The 15,251-nt window shown below is 43.1% G+C and overlaps 1 protein-coding gene across 2 annotated transcripts in view; it reads left to right on the forward strand.

The window, feature by feature from the left end:
* The first annotated feature begins 14,727 nt into the window (after positions 1–14,727).
* Positions 14,728–15,251, forward strand: part of RDX (radixin) — a 51,089-nt gene continuing 50,565 nt past the window's right edge. For both annotated transcript variants that reach the window (XM_074569943.1, XM_074569951.1), the window contains exon 1: positions 14,728–15,050. The gene's annotated coding sequence lies outside the window, so the exon portion shown is untranslated. The remainder of the gene's footprint in view (positions 15,051–15,251) is intronic.

The following is a 15,251-nucleotide window of genomic DNA, read 5'->3' on the forward strand; positions in this document are numbered from 1 at the left end:
ACTTCAAGTGTGTTCAAAATACAACTGTACAAGGTCATGAAAGGGAAATCCAGTGCAGGCTATTAAATACAAAACCACCATGTCCAGCCCCTGTCTGAAGTCTTTGATCTGCAAGTTGCTGGAAGATAGGAAATACTCTTCATCTATGTGCTATACAAAGTATACTTCACGCTATACAAAGTATTCTTCATCTTTGTATAGCCCACTAGGAAGGAATGCATTTACTTTTAGTGGTAGCCTATTGGCTTGTAATGAGAAGCAGCTCAATTACACATGAGAAATTCTTAAGTATAAGATTCTTAGAGAAAGTGTGATGCACAAAGGTAGTGTACCAAGGCAGGAGGTTTGTGTGTCCACCAGGAGGCATAGCAAGCTAGGGCTCCATCTTGCTCTCAGCACTGAACACGCTGCACGTACCAGTAGTGAAGGGAGGCAAAAGTTTTCATCAGATTTTTACATCTGGAAGTAGGAAATTGAGAGATTTCTCGAAAAAAAATGAGAATGTGGAGAACTGGCAAGAAGCTGAAGTAATAAAATGCATATATGTCAAAATGTTCTCTGGTCAAAGGCTATAATTTCAACATTTGTTGCTGTTGTTCACAGTCATTGGAAGTCATAATTGATATGACTGAAAAATAAAAATGCTAATCAGTGTATAAAGCAATACTGGGGCTCATGGGGCTCAGCTTCTTAAGGTATACATCAGCAGTTGTGTAAGAGGCCAAATTAGATACCTCCATGTACATGTAGGGAAGGAAGTTTTGAAGCTGCAAACATTTACGCATGTGAATGATCACATCTGTTATATTTTAAAAATAAGACCCAGAGGCTTACCAATAAGTACTTGCACATTTGGGACTCCATGGGAATCCAGGTTGTAATAAGCTTATCAGTTATGCTTCTCCTCCAATGGTGTAACTGGAGTTAGAAAAAATGATCCTTCTCTCTGACACCCTAGGAGCATGTAGAGGTGAGGCCCCACCTCGAGTACTGCGTTCAGTTTTGGGCCCCTCGCTACAGGAGGGACATTGAGGTGTTGGAGCGTGTCCAGAGAAGGGCTACAAAGCTGGTGAGGGGCCTGGAGGACAAACCTTATGAGGAACGACTGAGGGAGCTGGGGTTGTTTAGCCTGGAGAAGAGGAGGCTGAGGGGAGACCTTATCACCCTCTACAACTACCTGAAAGGAGGTTGTAGAGAGATGGGGGCTGACCTCTTCTCCCTGGTGACAAGTGATAGGACGAGGGGAAACGGGTTCAAGTTACGTCAGGGGAGGTTTAGATTAGATATTAGGAGACATTTTTTCACTGAAAGGGTTATTAAACATTGGAATAGGCTGCCCAGGGAGGTGGTGGATTCACCATCTCTGGAGGTGTTTAAAAAAAGGGTAGATGGGGCACTTAGGGACATGGTTTAGAAGTGGCTCTTGTCAGGGTAGGCTAAAGGTTGGACTCGATGATCTTAAAGGTCCCTTCCAACCTCAACAATTCTATGATTCTATGATTCTATGTATATCACATCAGGAACTTGTACAGTGGTGTTTTCAAAGATGCTGAGTTTTGTATTTTTTAAAGTATTGTAATCAAAGCCTTCTTTCCTGTCATTTCAAAATCAGGTAATCGGCTAGGAATTGAAAATATAAAACCAAGCAAACAAAAAGTTCTCTTCCCAGGCTTGAAGAGAAACCTGAATATAAGAGCACAGAAGGGAAATAAAGAGAACCCCAAACTATTATTAAGGCCTCATGAGTTGTTTTTTTTAATGCCAGTCTCATGACTTTCTGGGAACTGATTTATTGAAAGCCTTGGTTTGGCAATTCTGTGCTTGGCTAGCTTGGGCTTGACCCAAGTCCCCTTTTTTCTTGGCAGCACTTAAAACAGTTGAGATGTAGCCTATGCTCCTTTGTAATCCAAGATTGCTGTGTGCAGTCAAGAACCCTTAAGCACAGAAAATGAACAAAGTGACCCAAAGCAGTGGGGCCTGGCTGGCAGCGGGGGCTGTGGGGCTGGAGTGAGGACCCAAAGGCCCACTTTGCTTCCCTGGGACCAGCTTCTATGTGGGTTTAGTGCAGCTGACACTCCAACCGGGGTAGAAATTCTGTTTTACTTTTAAATTGTGCTAGTTTAGCTGGCGAAAATCCAACTGCTGGAAACTCAGTTGTGCAGAGAGGACTCGTCTGATATTTCCAGTTCTTCAGCCTTTATGCGAGCTGCTGCTGCAGACCAAACCAGACACAGCGTGCGGCCATCTCCTGCAGCAGGTCACGTCCTGCTGGAACAGGGCAGCAGCAGCACCAGGCATTTTCATGACCGTTCAGCAATCTCAGCAGTAAGGCAGCAATAAAACAATGCTTCCAATGTATTGCACTGGCTTTGCCTGTCGGCTCTCATTTCAAGGCAGAGCACTTGCTTGCATATATATATATCATATAGTGGGTTTCTCCTGCACCGCGCCTGGGGCTCTTAGCCAAACTGCTGGCACAAGGTTGGAGTTAGTAACCCATAGCAGTACCACTGTCGTTGCAAACTGCTGAGGTAGCACTCTTCCCTATTACTTTTTTATATGCTTCTGTTTTCTATATAGAAACAAGGGTAACAGAATCATGCAGCTCTCCAGCCTTAAAACAGGCCAAATTCTTTGTTTTAAAGTGGCACAGCTGTGAAGTTAGCAGAGTCCTGCTGTGTTACACCAGCACAGAGCTGGGCTAACTGTCACCATGCGGCGGTCTGTGCAAAGACAAGTAAATGAATATCTACCTCCAGTGTTTATGCCCTATGTGATTAAGTGTGATACTTCTTTTAGTAACCTCCTTAAGAGCAAAGGTCTTTTAGAGTTTCGTTGTCACATCCTGGTCTCACTGACTTGCCTGCAGATTTCAGGACTGGTGTTTGTTGCACTTGACAGCTTTTATCTGTGAGACCGGTGTCTTACTAAGGTGAAAGAAACTTGAACTATTCAGTTATATAATGGAGAAGCAAATGCTTTTCCAGAAATTATTGAGTGGGGGCAGGGGAGGGTGCGGGCTGTTTCCTGAGCCAGTATTGCTGCAGCCATTGCAGACCTGCTTGTGTTTTTGCCACTTGCTAGCTGGGACATCCAACTAATTAGATTGAACTTGTTTCCTTTTGTATCTACCCATCCTGGGTTAGTAGTTCAGAGGGTGTGTATGAAGGACTGAAGTCTCTGTCAGTGCAAACATATGAATAGTTTTATTCAAAAGACTAGTCTTACTGCATGAAAGACCAAGATGTCATCACACAACAGCTAAAGCAAAAATACGTGGATTTTTACATCTGTATTATTACAAAATGCTCAAATTTTACTGAAGCAAAAATAATTAAAGACAAGGTCAGAGAGTTCCATGCTTTTATTTGAATGTATTATATTTCAACAGAAGTACAACAGAAGTTAGCAGTTTTAACAGCACCCCCCTATACACTTGAGCACAACCTGTGTCAAGGTGTGCCTGTCCCTCATGCAGTGTCAGCCTCTCAAGCAGCTCATGTGACACCTGCAGAAATGCCCACGGGCAGCCTGCCTCTATACCCTTGCAGCGTGGTGCCCAAAACTGGGCACCACAGTGAACCACTCACTGAGATGTGGTTGCTCACTCTCAGATCCCCATGCTCTAGCAGGTGGCTTGACGTTGCACAGCTGGGTCTACGCCTGACAGTGCATCTATTCTACAGGAAGAGTAGAGCATCCCTCAAAGGGTGGCTGAGATACACCCACTCAGACCAAACATGAAACCAGAATTACCCACATCCTTCTCTGCAGTATCAATGTCTCAAGTGCATCCTCCTCTGCTTTGCAAGAAAAAAGATCTGGGGGAATTCCTGTGTTCTCTCCCCATTTTTTTGCTACAGCTCTGACACCTTGTGTAAAGAATTATAATGGTCCCAGCTTAATTTACAGCAAACAGTATCATGTAATCCATCTTTCCTTGATTTGCTGAATTATCTTTCTTGTCCCACAGATTTGTTAGTGGCTTTGCCTACTGTATAGGAAAAAGTGGTTTAGATTTCACTGAATCTGGAAAAATTTAGACTGCCAGTTCTGCAAACCAAAATGCATTGTGAGCAGTTCTTCAACTGAAATCATCAGGACTACTAATGAGACTCATAGGTCTTGAGAGACTAACTTTACTCTATATTTTAACTTACTGCAATAGAATGGAGTGAGCCTTTGAGTAATAAATCACATTAGGTACTACACAAATATTTTTGTAACTGATTTCTGAATATATTAAGATACAGATTAGCAGGTTGAGTATCTTAAACTGATGAAGAAAAATCGAAGCAATTAAAAACCTCTTCCAGGGATTTTGAAAATGTGATGAGAAGCAAATGGCATCTGGTTATATTAACACCTTGAAGAAGGCATGAACCTTCTATATAGCGTTGCTCTGAATGCTCTAGTCTTGATGAAGAAATTTCAGGAGCAGTTCTCATGTGGCCAGGTGAAGAAGTGAACACAGAACGCACCTACATCTCAGTGCAGGTGACAATGCAGCTGCTGGTTTTACCCACAATATCTGTATTAAAAACCCCTATGCAGGCTTTGTGCCTGTCTTCATTTTGCTTGTAAAACCACCTTAACAATACAGCCTCCCTTGCTTTGTTTTCCAGGATGTGGTGTTTCAGTGTTATCATAAAACTACTAATGAAAAAGACATGTAAGCAAAAATATTGTATTCTGCACTGTTCCCATTAGCAGTAAACTATGCTACTATTGAAAAATAAACAGGTTACAGTAGGAGCTGGATTCTGTTCTTCCATACCAAGTTGGATAGTGGGACTACTGCTATCAGATTTTGTATTTGTGGGAGAATGAATATCAAAATGAGCCTTTCCAAATATGGTGAACTTTAAAAACTCTTGGGTGGAACTGTGACAGACCCTTCCACAGGAATGGTAGCGCTTTCAAGGATCTCAACAGTTGGCAATTGCATTTTAAGTTAGAAATTTTAATTGCTAAGCAGAGCTATAAATCTAATAAGGAATCTAACTCCCCGTTTTCATGGTCTGTTGCATTGGCAAACCAGGTTTTCCAAGCCCCAATAGCTGTACACTAACACCTGAAACGGGTCTCTGCATAAATGAATTTCCCAAAAGCCTAAGTTGCCTAGAAGAACTGACTTCCTACAAAAACGAGGGATTTTCTGAACAGTTGTGTAACATGTATTTTTCCCATTCTCCTAAAGGAAACTAAAAATTGACCTTTCAGAAAGAGGGAGTTTGGAGCAATTACTTGCTCTTCAGTAGCCTCTTTGAAACTTTGCTTTACAGAATTAAACCTTAGAGATTCTTTCCACTGTTTTTCCTCAAGGCACATATAGTTTGATCACTGACATGCTCTCTCTGTGGGCTAAACCTAGTTTTATTTCTGAGAAAACGTTGAGCTCACTGGAGCGTATAACTTGCCATACTGTATTATGGTCATTTAGCCCAATTGTGTATCTCTAACTGTTGTCAATTCCCAATGCTTCTGAGAACACACAAAACCAAAACAAACCCAAACGTATTTTTGACAGAATTGGGGTGATGGAGGCTTCATCCTAATTACTAACTTGCTTAAACCTCATGTTTCAAGCTGTTTTTTTCTTTTAATACCTCTTATATAAATAACAAGAATATCCAGAAATACAGTAATTCAGGACAAGAGAATACTTCCCTCCCTTTTAGACTTTTGCTGTGTGTTTTGACTTCAATAACATGCTGGAGCAGTGAGTTTCACAGTCTTTTTTGTTCTTTGATGAAAAGACAACACTCAGTTTCAAATATATGAGTTGTCAGCTTCACAGTCTGCCTCCTCTTGTACTACAAGGCTAAGAAAATGAAATCTTATGAACCACATTCTCTATTCTATTTTTATCTTTGCAAGCCTTTTGCTAGATCTTGACCCAGAATTTCTAGGGAATATTTACTAAAAAGTGACCTGAAAAACACTCTACTTCCCATTTACAAAAGACAAATCAAATGGCTTAACAAAACAGAACTTAGAAAGGAGGAAAGTAAAGGAAGGGAAATGGGACCGCAACTACACTTTCCCTAAAGGACAGTAGTTATAGAGTTATCCTTTGATTTCTTAGGGCAAGTGACAGCTACTTACCTCCTTAGGTAGTGCTTTATTCACTGGTTCTTAGTGTCAAGCCCAGTAGATTGACCACCTGCCTCAGTTTATGCTGCTGCATGCCCAAGTGTCACCATGTAATTTAGATTAGTTGCTCCCAGTCACCTGCTGACCTTTCCTACTGTCCATCCTGCTGGCTGTTCCTTTTCGTTATCACTCCTTAGTGATTTTGTGCTTTGTCATAGGAGATCACATATAAAGACACAAATAATCCTCGTTGCCCCAGGAGATTGTTTTTTACAGAGTTTTCCATTCCCCTTCTAGGAGCCGCTGCATCCCCAGGCTGAAAAGGAGGTTTTAGATTAGGATGACTGCTGGCCCCGAGCACATTAATGCCAAGTTAGTTTGCCCAGGCTTTTCACACGTTACTGTAATTACATCACTGTTTCAAATTCATACCATGCTTTTTCTCAGTGGCTGACTTGTTAACAGAAATGCAACAAAGCATAAACTTCCAACAGCAGGTTTCAAGCCTGCCCATTTCTGTTCAGCTCCTTTTCTATCCACAAGATGCCAACGGAGCACTCCCCCCTTCCCCCTTGGTTTTCCATTCCTTCACAGTGCTCGGGAAAGGGCTGCTGTGTTTTGTTTTTTTTGTTTCTCCTAAGCCTCAGGCTTGCATATTTGAATCTTTTCTTATTTATTTCATTTCTTAGGCAAAAAATTCTAATTCAATTAGATGCCTTTTCTCATGCCCCTTCAGCGTCTCCTAATTCTGTAGTCTTTCAGGCTGGACACAGATTTCAGCTGAGGTTGCAGGATCTGTACATGTATAATTCTTAAAACATTTTGTTGATCATAGCCACATACTGCACTGTCTACACTGGTAGCTCTGTCTTTTTCTGGAAACAATATTGTTAACATATGATGTGCAAGATTAATTTTTTACCTTCTCTACTTTGTGCAGACTTCATTTGCCATTGTGCTCCCTGTACAGCAACACTGATGAAATTCACCCAGTCTTTTGTAGATTGACAACAGAAATGAAGTTAAGTTTGCAGGGCTCAGCTGAAGCAATGAGGAAAAAAATTCTCAACTGCACTTATATGATGAGAAACGATGAAAAGAAGCAAGAAAGGGCACATCTTCAAGCTACCAAACCTCCATTTTCATGCAAAGCCTCAGTGGTTTTGACTGACCCCATGTAGAAGATGACAAGCAATCATCAGCGCAATCAGAGTAACTCTCCTCTTGATCTGTTAAGTGGCAGCAAGGAACGTATTTTGTTTAAAAGAAGCAAAAAATGACCAAGCCAGAGGTCTCAGCAGGAGGAATGCTTCATCTCATCTAAGTAAACTCCAAAGATGAACATCTCAGTTATAGAGATGCGCGCAGCAGAAAAATGTTCAAACTCTCCCAGAATTCATCAACTCCAGGATGTAACAAAATTTTGAACTTTCAGATGGAAAAAGTAGTAACCAAACCTGCTGGTTTCAATGTAGGGTGAAAGTAGCTTTTTTGAACTTTGTTGAATACTAGCCAAATGTTGAACTTAAAAATGTATTATCTATAGTCTAGTCTGAACAGTAGTTGAGGATATAGGAAAAAATAGTTCATTGCTTAACAAGATACGTGACTTGGACTGGTACTTCTTCCGCATTCAGAGTGGATCTGTTTTAAAACTATTTTCAGCCCAACTTTTTTCATCAAAATAGGTCCCTCTGCAAGTTTACTTGATAACTTTAAAACCTATTAGCCGACTCCAACCAAAGGCAACAAAGATAGGGACCTTGGAAGAAATTAATACCCAACAGATGTCATGTAAATAGTCATCAGGAAAGAAGAGACCACTGAGGTGTCCCCAGCTGGGGAGGATTGACTGAACGATCTCATCACTTCAGGTCAGCAGGGAATCCACACCAGGCAGAGCTCTCCAGTTTGCCTCAGCCATGGGAAAGAATTACAGCTTCACCAAGTCGGTCAGGTACAGGGCTGTTTCCAGCCACATACAGCCTCAGTCAGTCCAGCTGCACGGAGAAACTTACCTATTTTGTAATTTCAACTTCAGTTGAAAATTCAGCACTGAAGTATCAAATCTGTCCTTACATGCCATCTTTTCAATCTCTGTTCACCGCTGAATTTCATGAATGACATGTAATAGAAAATCATTAGCGGAATTCAGACCCTTAAGGGGATTAAGTCAAACTAATTTCCCATTTCAATTTAATCGTATTTCATTGCTTTGGTATTTTTGTAATATTCTAGCCCACCTGGTCCTTCACCTGCCTTTGAGGTATCCTTAAGGATAGCCAAAGACTGTGTCTTTTAATGTCTTTTCTAAAGTCAAATAAGATCTCTTAAATCTTTCAGACCTTCTTCATGTACAGTGAAATGAAAAAGGAGTGACCTTTAAAAACATACTTGGAGAAGTAACACACTGAAATTTTTAGCATCGTAGAATTCTCTTGCCTTTTCCCCTTTCCTGCTTTATGTTTCTCTGCTGAACTTCAAGGAGGGTGATTTCTCCTGATAAGATTCGATTGCAACATAATAACTGCTGCAAGAGCAGGTGCCTTCTTAAGGCTAAATTACGTTCCAGGCTCAAAATTGCATCTTTGGAGGTGTGCTGATGGTAAAGCCTTGTGTTTAATCTAGTTCTGCAAATGAAGTGCCTCAATACATTCCTCACTTGTGATGCTTGTGAGGTGAAAAAAACCCCTGGATCTATGGGGGTGCCCACTTCAGCAGTAGAGCTGTCGCTGGTTTTAATGGAACATGTTTTTCCTAATATCGCCTCAGCCTTTTTGTTCCTAAATTCCTTCAGAAGCCCAGAATGTCTGCGGACTTACAACCTTGTACTCGGTACTAGCAGGTGAACTCTGAAACCAGACAGTGATTTCAGTGGAGGCATAACATTTAAAATAAAGAGAGGAACTGTATTCAGTCTCTACTTTTGTAAAATATGTACTTGATGTAAATAATGTTCATGCTGGGAGGTTTTTTTTTTGTTATTGTTTTTTTTCAGCAGTTCCATGATTAAGGGCTACACAGTGTTTAGCTGAAAACAACTGGAAAACACAAAACTGAAGAGTCTACTTCCATTTTCACTCTTTTTTTTCTAAATATATATAAATATTCCAGGAAATTCCCCTATTAAAAAAAGGAGTCTTAGCCACTGTGTTTGGAAAGAGTTGAGGGTTAAGGTGGACTTCTGTTTTGAGGTTTTGACATTTTGGTAGAACAAGGCAGATGATACAAAGTCTTGAGAACATATTTTGGCTGAAAGGTTGTAACTCTCCTTCCACAGTCTTACTTATTTATGCTTGTTAATAAGGAAGCAAGTAAACACAGTAGAATTAGAAGGGGTCAGGACCAAAAAATACTTCAGTCACTGATTCCTAGTAAAAAGCTCTACTTTTTAATGTGGTTTTGTTTGCTCATAAAGCTATAAGGCTGTATCTCAGTAGAGTGTATATGTGCCTTAGGAAAAAAAAAAACCCCAAACCAAACGCATTTGCTTTGGCTTTAACAGTTGTATATATTTTTCTGGCTTTCAAACACTTGCATCCAATTCCTTGGTAACCATATTCCTTTTTTTTTCACCAACCGAAATAGTTTCATCAAAAAAGTTGTTGTCTGGATTGGTGCCTTTATGTCTGCTTAGAACCTTGCCTCCTATTTTATTTCATTATAAATACTCAACATTATTTTGCTGAAGTGAATACCTCCATGATTACCAATGGCTTTGATTTCAATGCTATGACCCAGCTACAGCCACGTTATAACTAAAATAAACACTGTCACTAAAAAAACAACGCTGTCACTGTGGAACAAATTGCACTTGTCATAATAATTATAACTATGAATGAGATAAAAACATTAAGTGGCCAGAAGCAGGAACTGCAGCTAAGTGTCAGCTGTTAGATGACAACCTTATGTATCAGTGAAGGCATGTTTGGGTGACATGACACAGGAGCAGTGACACGAGCAGATATGTCCCATCTGGGAGACAGGAGGTCAGACAGCTTGCCCCGACCTTAATTGCAAAGCAGCTTAATTTGTTAACTTGTCTCTTGTGCAATTACCAGCAGTTAAAAAGACAAATCATAAAATGATAATGGCAGTTGAAATAATAGATGGAACATAAGGACTGTGTAATAGATATTTTGTGTGCAAAAATTAAATTAGAAAATTATCACCACAGAGATACAAACACCGATTCACTTAGAATGAATTGTTAAGATCCATATTTGACACCGTTAAATAAACACACTCCTCTAGAAGGATTTTACTACTCCCAGTCTTGAGCAGAAAAGGAATTACAATTTGACCCTGAGATAGGCTGACACCACTGTGGTGTCTTTGCTGCCGTACCAGAGACTGAATACCTAAGAGAAAAACAAAACCATGTCATTGGGAGAGGTCATCACGTGTGAGAGACGGTCAAAACGTTTGCAAAACAACCTTACAGATTTTCAACAGCAAAGGTGACTGATGGCCAGCCAGTTTCAACGTCAACGTTAGAGGCTTTGCCTCTTCAGCTGGGTCATTAAAACAAAAGGTAGAACAGCCTGACACCAAGCCAGCTGCCAACACAGCACTTCATTAGCAGATTATCCTGACTGCTGTTTTTCAGATGTTTTGATGAGGCTTTGGGGTCCTGGTTTATCCTGTTTCCTGCATGTCCCTGAAGAGGAGGGAGAATTCCCCCTTCCATAGCGCCTTTTGCAGGCTGGGGCTGTCCTCCCTCATCACAACACTCCTGCAGGGAAACATCCAGATGAGAAGTCCTGGACTCCCTGACATCTTCCCTGGAGCTGAGGCTTGTGGAGGTGCTGCCAATTGCAGGATGATGGCACTGAAGGACACCTAAGTGAGCTGTGGTATTTCAGAAAGGAAAAGGACAAATCCCTCCAGAGTCATACCATATTTCACCTTTCAAACTTGATCAAAGCTGAGACTATATATATATATATATATATATGCACGCAATAAAGGCAACTTGGAATGCTCAGTGTTGCTACTGGAACCCTTATATTTTTATTGAAATCTAATATTTTAATAATGCAGGAATAATACTTTTTGGAATTAGATGCATTTAATTTTAAATGACAAATTTAACAACACATAAAAATTATTACTTCAGACATTTATTGTAATTTCACCAAATATTTAAAATATCTGTGAATTGGATCCATCTAATGACCACAAAATTCTTTCAATTCCATTTGTTTCTAGCAAAGACTTTAAAAGGCAATCTAGCATACTTGTTGGAAAAAGAAATACGATTAATGTCCATTAAGGTAACATATCCTATTATTGTTATTCGAATACTAACAAAAGAATAAACAATTTGGTTTTAGACCATCCAATTAGTAATAGTAAAATTACCCTGCAATAATTTTAGACTAAGGTCTGCTTCTGTAAACATACTAATAGATGCGTATGTGTGTGTTGAGTCATAGGCATAAATATTCCCAGACAGAGTGGCTAGCTCCCAGGCTTGTAGGCTAAGTCCACGTATACATTTTCATGTTAGGGGCATAGCATGGGCAAAACTACATGTCTGTCCCAGCTGATGGCATAAATCTTAGTGGAACTAGAGGATAAAGTAAAGGTGTGTTGCATACCATTTAACATGCAAAAAAATTCAGAAATTCTTCAATTTTTTTTTCTTAGGTCTCCTTTCCAAAATGCCTTGTCCAGTAAATGCCCCTTGGATTGTATGTTTAGCTTTAACACAAGCATGTTCTGCTGCGAGAACACAACTGAGTTCTCACTGACTAATGCTTTATGCCTTTGCAGGTGCACTGAAGCAAAGCACCGGCCCAGAAATCTTTACTTCCAAAAGTGATTCTAGGATTGATTCCTCAGATAGGGCAATGAAAGTTTAAAATCTGCTTTTTTTTAAACGAAGAGCTGTATTTTAGCATTACTGCTGGAATACAAACTTTTATATCTTGCAGTTACAGCATTCTTATCATTAACTCTTTATCTTTATAACCCACCTCTTAAAGAACTGCGTAATTTAAGCTGATACGGGTATCTGAAAACTCTCTTTATAGCCTGTAGTTCTTTCTGTAGTTTCCGCTTCATGGCTCAAAAGAATACGATCTCTAACTACACTTTTGTTTTTACTGCCCTGTTTTATCAGGCAAACTGCAATTTTACACCTTGTTAAGGAAGCAAGGTGAGAAGAAAACCACATTATACTGTTGACAAGGAAGATAAGACTATTATTTACCTTGACATTTTCAAGCAATAGTATTCTTCATGTAACAGGATAAGAGATAAAGCATATCCTACAGTGATAATGCACAAATTGAAAGGAAATTTCTTCCACATGCTATCAACGCTAGTAAAGAAACTATGCCCTAGTGCAATAATCCTATATTTGAGCCAGTTCACAACGGACTGTTTTGGAAGAAAAGCGAGCCTCTAATTCAGTCACCTAAAGTAAACACATTTTATTGGTGCACTGCACTGGATCATAGACCATTTATTTAGGTGACTGAATGAAACAGGGTTTCATTTTCCTCATTTTTAATTTTTTTTTCTCCATTTCCCTTGGACCTTATTCTGACCTGCAGGAAAAGGCCATCTGAACAGGGAAGAGTACGTTGCATGCTAATGGTGCCTGGCCAGTGGAACTGCGAATCTGCAGAGGCTGCAAGATACTTCAGAAGTTTAATGTACTGCAAAATACTCTGTTTCAAGCCAGGATGTTCTTCGTCATGAAGAACACCAGACAGAAGGAGGAATTAGCCACAGCCATTTCTTCCTCGGAGCAAAATGGCATAAACAAAGCTGGAATTGAAATTTTAGCCCATGGGAAGAAATTAAACATACCTTTAATAGACTGAGATGTTCAGGTTCTGTGGTGATGACTGCCAGAGAATTGGCTGTTTGAAATATACAATAAAACGCATAAAATCATCACAGATTAAACTCATAAAATGCCTCTAGAAGAAGGAATTAAACTCAAGCTTATATAATTCAATTTAATTTCATCATAGTTTGTGTTATGTAGTCATCTAGTTTACTGGAATGTTCTTTAAATTTTGTCCAAACAAATTAAAAAAAAATAATTTAGTCAGTGAGGCTCCCACATATTCTCTGGGAGATTATTCCTCGTTGTTTGCCAGGCTGCTCTCCTCTCCTTCTCCCCACCTCCAATTCATCCTAAAATGTTCTTATTATTCTTTTTGAAGCAGCTTTAATTGAAAATTCCTCTTAGTTCTTCCCCCAACCTTTCTTTCTTTATCAGACAGCCAGAGGGCGAGGTGTATTAATAGCAGCTGCATGACTCAGAGTTGGTAGCTCAAGTGGATCCCTTTGCACTGAGCTTTGCTGTTTGGCCTCCCTGGCTGCGTCGCCACCACGCTCAGGGAGCACCTTCACTTTCTTGCAAAAAAAAAAATAAATAAACTGCAAAAGCACAGAGGGGGCTGGGACTGCCTCAACCCCTCTCTCCTTCGGAAGAATTCTCCTTACTGACGTTTTCTTCTCCATCCCCACTGGGATTGTGTAGGAAAAAATGAAAATATATGTATTAAAAAAAAAAAAGAAAAAAAAGAGTGTGATTCCACACTTAGCGGTGGCTAAAGCAACCCTCTTTACCAGGAGCTGCCTTCCAATATCACAACCTCAAAACTTCTTACCCCTCTAATTTTGCATCTTGTAGATGGATACATATTCTCACTCTCTTTATGGCTTCACCTAATTTTCTGAGAACCAACTTTTTTTTTTTTTCTGGCAGCTCTCTTATCATCAAGCCCTGCAATGCTCTCTATTGCAATGGCAGAAATAGCCAGACCAGAACTTTTTCTTGTTGTCTCTACAAACACTTTTACACCGTGAGTCTTTCCCCCGACCCGAGTGATGAAAAGGGAGCGCGGGTGCCACCACCGAGAAGGAAGAGGGGAGCAAGGGCCAGCGCTCTCCGCTCAAGAGCCATCACGCCTTCAGCCTTCCCTCCCCCAGACCGCCACCCCCGGAGCGCCGCTCCGTCCCCCCGCCCGGTGCCACGGCCGGCCCAGTGCCACCCTATCTGCCCCAACACCCGCACCGCCGCCGCGCCCACCGGGCCCCGACACCCCCCCCGCCGCCTTCTCCACAGCCAGGCGGGCGGGCACGGCACCTCCTCCCGGGGCTTTGAGCGGGAAACACCCCCGCTGCCCCCCGCCCGGCTCGGACTCCACTGACATTTTTTCCTGCCTGCCCCGTTGAGCTCTTTCTCCTCATCTTCTCCTCGCTTAAGTGAGCGAAGAGCGGTCGGAGGACAGCTGCGCTGCCCAGCAGCTATCACAGGCGCACACACGGGCGGGCAGACCTGGGCTCCGCGTTTCCGCGGGGCACTCGCGGCTCCCGAGCACCGGCTCAGCCCCAGCGCGCAGGACGCTCCCTCCGGAGGGGCTGCAGCACGGTGCGGCTCTGGCGGCCTTCGGAGCCGCCGCCATCGCCTCACGGGAACCCCGTCCCTCACCCTCCGTGTACCCCAGCCGGAGCCCCCGCCACCGCCCACTCAGGGCCGCAGCACCGCACCCGCGCGCGGCCCCCTCCGCACCCGCAGAGCCGCCCGCGCGCTGCCAGCCCCTCCGCCGGCGCTACGGGCAGCGGCTTCGCGCCGCCTGAGGCGCATGCCCGTCCGCGCCGCGCATGCTCAGTGCGGGCGCAGGAGCGGCATCTGATGGGGGGGGGGTTGGGGGGGAGAAATCTGAACGGCGGCGGACGCCGCCATATTGCGGAGCTGTCAGCCGCCGCCGCCGCGCTCGGCGCCTTGTCCCCGGCGGCGCCGCGAGCAGCAGCGGGGCGGTCCCGCAGCGCCTCCTGCCCCGCTGCGGCGGCGGAGGGGTGGGGGGCACGACACGCGACACCGCCCTGCCCCAGGAGGAGCGGAGAGCGCCGCGACTAAACACCCGACCCCGGGGTCTCGTCCCCTCCCGCCCCGTTCGTGGGGGAGCGGAGCCCCAGGTGACGAGGTGAGATGAGGGCGCGGGCGGCTGTCGGCGGGGGTGGGGGCTCCGCTGCCGCGGCGCCCCGGAGAGCAGCGCGGGGGCGGCGAGCCGCGGCCGTGGGGGCCCGCTCCCCCGCCGCGCTGGCGGCCGCCTCAGGCGGGAGCCCGCCCGCAGCCCCCGGGGGGTGGGGAGCGGAGCGACTTGTTGCGGCGGCGGGGCGTTGTG

The sequence above is a fragment of the Larus michahellis genome, chromosome 1, assembly GCF_964199755.1.
Source record: "Larus michahellis chromosome 1, bLarMic1.1, whole genome shotgun sequence".
In the NCBI taxonomy this organism is placed as follows: Eukaryota; Metazoa; Chordata; class Aves; order Charadriiformes; family Laridae; genus Larus; species Larus michahellis.